The sequence below is a fragment of the Xyrauchen texanus genome, chromosome 15, assembly GCF_025860055.1.
Source record: "Xyrauchen texanus isolate HMW12.3.18 chromosome 15, RBS_HiC_50CHRs, whole genome shotgun sequence".
Lineage (NCBI taxonomy): Eukaryota > Metazoa > Chordata > Actinopteri > Cypriniformes > Catostomidae > Xyrauchen > Xyrauchen texanus.
In genome coordinates this window covers 12,242,136-12,246,939 of record NC_068290.1, presented here as the reverse complement: position 1 = coordinate 12,246,939, position 4,804 = coordinate 12,242,136, and the positions used below count along the sequence as shown (strand labels likewise).

The 4,804-nt window shown below is 38.9% G+C and overlaps 1 long non-coding RNA gene across 1 annotated transcript; it reads right to left on the bottom strand.

The window, feature by feature from the left end:
- Nucleotides 1-417: 417 nt before the first annotated feature.
- LOC127655633 (uncharacterized) lies at nucleotides 418-2,802 on the bottom strand. Its single transcript, XR_007972058.1, has 3 exons — nucleotides 2,770-2,802; nucleotides 885-1,060; nucleotides 418-516 (listed from the first exon to the last, which is right to left on the bottom strand). It is a non-coding gene; the product is annotated as an uncharacterized LOC127655633 (long non-coding RNA).
- Between the last annotated feature and the right edge of the window lie 2,002 nt (nucleotides 2,803-4,804).

Genomic DNA, 4,804 nt, shown 5'->3' with positions numbered 1-4,804 from the left:
AAACCAGGTGACAAGCCTTACCGCTCTCTCTCTCTCTCTCTCTCTCCCACAGACCGACACATGACCACGTCCCCACGCCACAGTGCAAAATAAAGTCTACAAGAAATATAAATTAATTTCAGTCAAGAGTGTACAATATTTGACTATTGTGTATATTTTGTAAATGCATGCATGTTGACATTAAGTATGATGGACATAAATGTGACACCACATATTTTCCATTCAAATTTTTGTCTCATTAATTTCAAATGTTTATAGATATATGTAGTACTTACATTAAAAATACACGTGGATTATACCATACTTTTATATAATTCTTTTTTTAGTCTGCCTTTTTGCATATGCAGAGTTAAAACGTAGGCCTATGTCCTCTTAGACAGTTATTCTCAGCACGTGCAGAGTATCCTGCACGCATCCAGGCACTGTGAGGTTTAATTGGGAATTTTATGTCCCCTGCAGGTGATTTCAGGCATATTATTTCCTTCTCGCTGACACCTGCTGCCCACCAAGGTCATTCTTACAGGAGGCACACACACACACAGAGAAACAACAGCAAATCTCAATTAACCTAAATAATGAGATTTCACAAAGCAAAATCACTGGTAAATAAATAGGCTCTTGTATTACTGCTGTAGGTGTTATGGACATGAGTAATTAAAATTTAGAACTAGAAATTAACAAATTAAAACTAACTTATGTCAACACACAATAAACTTAATAAAATAATTTTTTTGTAAAGTTCTCAACCCTCGTTGCAACAGAATTTATATTCTAAAATATACAGTATATAAACTTTGATTTTTGTTTTGCAGAACACATGCATTTGCAGTACTAAATATGAGATGTGTATTCCAATGTGTGTTGGAAGAGAATTCATTGCTGACCTTTTCCGCTCCCTCAAAGCCTTGCTTGATCAAAATGCCCTTCAACAGTTTCCTGGGCGCTGGAGCTAATTGAATCCAAAAGACTACAAGTGAACCCAAGACCGTGGTAATGAGGGCCGCTTAGACTGAGCACAAAGGCTCAAGAGAAACTAGTGGCCAATCTCTTGGACAGCCTCCTGCCAAAGGAAAGGAAAAGGGCAACAGTTTGCTCTCTCTGATCACCAGCAAGAATTTCAAAGAGCATTCTGAGTCACTGTGGCCTAAAACAGATCGTACGGATGTCTGCCAGGAATTAATGCACTGACCAGGCTGAAAGGTTAGACTGACATCACATGCACAAGTGTGCCTAATAGTGATTTTTTTTTTGCAATTCTTTTAAGAGACGACTGACCTTGCTGCAATGTTTGTCATTTAATTGCTGCCACGCAAAGAGAACTGGCAAACTTAACCTCTGTTTCTGACTCAGAAAAAACAAAACATTTAATTCAGTTGAATTTCTTGTGGGTGCACTGTCATTTTCTAAGCAGTGCTTTTCTCATTAATGAAAAATTTAATGAAAACATTTGTGAAAACCTTTCCATTTCATAAAAAAACAACAAAAAAGAATAAAAATAATATAATGAAAAAAAATCAATTAAGCTAAAATACATTTTCATAAAACATAAATATGTTCATATTTATTAAAAATAAAATAAAAATGACCACAAATTAATTTTAGTTTTAGAAACAGTTTAATAAGCTGATGTTATTTTACTGAGATTTATATAACTTCATCTGAGGTTTTAGTTTACTAAGCAAATGCATACTCAAGATAAGTGGACAACCTGACTTATACAGAATTAAAAAGCTTTTTCTAGGTGAATGATATGACTGGAGTCTTCATTTCATGCGAGTGTCCATTATTTTACACATACTGTAAAAAGTAGGCTACTATATTCATTTCTTTTCAGTTCATCTTTAACCTCCTGAGACCCGAGTGTGACTGGTTTTCTAGAGTAAATAGTTTTCCTAAAAATTGTTGTACACATACAGTATGTGGACAGCGGGACTAAGTTGTGAAATTGTATATAATACCAAGCAAAATAAATATTTTTTTTCCCCCATCAAGTTGTTTATGTTTCCAGGAGTGATTATTATTCATGTTCTTGAGATGTTATACATTATATCAGAAATTAGCATGATTAATTCTGATTCAAAGTAATGGCCAGCATCATCCAATCACTTCCAACCATGTTTAAATAAAATTATACAATTTCATTCTGAATCCAAGTACTGATTGCCCCATGTCTGCCAAACATGTTGATTGGTCCAAACATCATCTGCTGCCTGAAACTGAACTTTTGGTCCGATTTTAGGAGTGAATGGACTTTATGGTTTAAGGTTTATGATCTCCCCTGGCTCTCTTGCTCCCTATTTAGTGAATACTTCCAGTGTGCTTTCTGTCTGTACTGGTCTCAGAACAGTTCGGAAATGCATCTTATTTTCATCCTAATTCCTAAACCCTCTGAAAGCAAAATTTTTCATTCCTATTGATTCTCAAATTGAAAATGTGCAGTGAATTTAGCAATGCATTCACTAATGTTAATGAATAGAACCGTTCAGTGATAATAAAATAAAATATAACAATATTGATATTCAAATGAATCGAAAAAACCCACAGATTTGTTAATGTGTAAAGTTATTTAAAATAACAAACATGTTTTATCAACTTTTGTAGGAATAATGTCCCACAATAAATGTATGTGTACATCATGTTTATCATCGAGCTGGCACGTGAAAAAATAATGTTAAAATTTTTTTAAAGCGGCATATCTAACAAAACTAGAGACTCTACTCATTTACAACCAAACAGGTTTTAATGAAAAAACGTAAAGAGATTTCTTACCAGAGGCACTTTTGTTTGCTTTGCACTTGTAGAAGTACTTCAGGAGAATTGACACCATGCTGTTGTGTCATGTGACTCATTGCTTCAGAAGTTTAACCCTTAAATGACAGCCTAAAATGTTGTGAACAGTATTCAGTCAGTTAAAATGTATTTAAATTATGCACTCCATATAGCGAAGCCAATATATGATGTACATGCATGTGGTTAAAGAATGATTATTTGTTTCTAGCCTTTTATTTAGGGATATGCACATGTTCAGTTCAATAATTATGCTGTGATGCTGTGTAAAGATCAATAAATTATGCTTTAATCAAAATACATTCACACATCTTTGCATATATAAGGTTCATTTTCAACCAACATCTGTATCGGAGTTAGAACTACACAACAAAATGGACTGACCTGTTCTGCTCATAACTTGCTGGCATGGCGAAGCAGTTTGGTCTCAGTCATTGATGATGGAAAGGGCAAAGAAGCCTCTAGAACACTTGGCCACGATAGACTGAGGGGTGGTGATTAAAATCACATCAGTACCATGGAAACAGAGAGCTATATTGCTCCCCCTGGCAAAATTACTGTGTCAGTTTAGGCTGTATTTTACACCAGACAATGCTATGCACATTTTAGTGAGGGCAATTAAGACCTGATATGTGTTCATATGCTGGCAGGGTGAACACAGTAAAGGGAATACAAGTGACTTATTATCTTTATGTGCATGAAAGTATGCAGAGTCACCTCACAACGTTCAGAAATCTAAACATTGCCCTGCCATGATGTACATTAATTAGAAACCAGAAAAAGATACATCTCCGATATTATGATAGTGTATGCACTGTAAAAAAATAGTGTGCTGGTTTTACTCAAATAATTGAGGCAACTATTTGAATCAGCTTTTTGAGTGTTTTGATCTTAACAATATTTGTTCCCCTTCTGTCACTCACTCGACGTGTAGATTGTAGTGACACAACGGGTCTTTTCTGAGAGCCTCGCGTACCTCTGAACTTGAACTTGAGAAAATGCCAATGTCAAGTTGGCAGACAGAATTTGCATGCCCTGCCCCCGGACAAATGGCTATAAAGGGAGTGGGCGAGCAAATGCCAGACAGAGTTTTTCTTTCAGAGCCGAATGGTTGAGTGATCAGCAAGCTTCACCCACCTCTGCAAGAGAGCTTTCTGTTGGATCTGACGGTGCATTCCAGCAGCATTCTCCTCTCTGCACGCTGTGCAGACTCTGCCCCTGGGCGCTTCGATAGCGCTTCGCTTATAAAAAGAGTTGACTTCTCTGAAAGAGTTTATTTTCCTCTGAAAGAGTTTGTTTTCTGGTAAAAGAGCAACATACACAAGCGAGCGTTGAACATCCTTTTCAGGATGCTTTGTAGTTCCTGTATGCGGTCAATTTCTCTCCACATCTGACAGTCATAAAAGCTGTCTCGTGTGCCTGGGCTGCAAACACATGCAGGCAGCATTTATGAATGGTTTATTTTCTCGAGAACATAGCCATGGCAACATTGCAGTTTTCTTTTCTCACGAGAGAAAGCCACTTCAGCCGTCCCCTGCGTCGTTCCTTCTTACCACGAGATTGAGGACGACCCGGCTGGTGTTGAAGGCGATTCGGGGATGACGACTGGCTCGGTTTCGCCGGGTAAAACCCCACAAACCACCCACCCCCCGGCACGCTTGCTCGCTTCCATCTGAGCTCAGGATGAGTGCGGCACGCTTCGCGGCCAGCCAGCATTCTCCATAGAGCCCACGAAATTGGATGACGATTTCGCCGCTGCATCAGAGAGCATCACAGCGGCATCTGATGCTGATGACTCGCCTAGACTGCCACCTTTAGGTCCCCTCGCCCAGACTGAGCCTGACGCACGGATGTCCGCTATGCATTCCCGGGCCGCCGTGAGCACGAGGTGGACTGGAAAACTCTGCCCCCACCTCACAGCTACTCGTTCGGTTCTGCGGGTCAGGGCGCCGCTCATAGCCACGCCCCCACGATACCTTTCTTCCCGGAAGTGCATGACGAGCTGACGAGTTTGTGG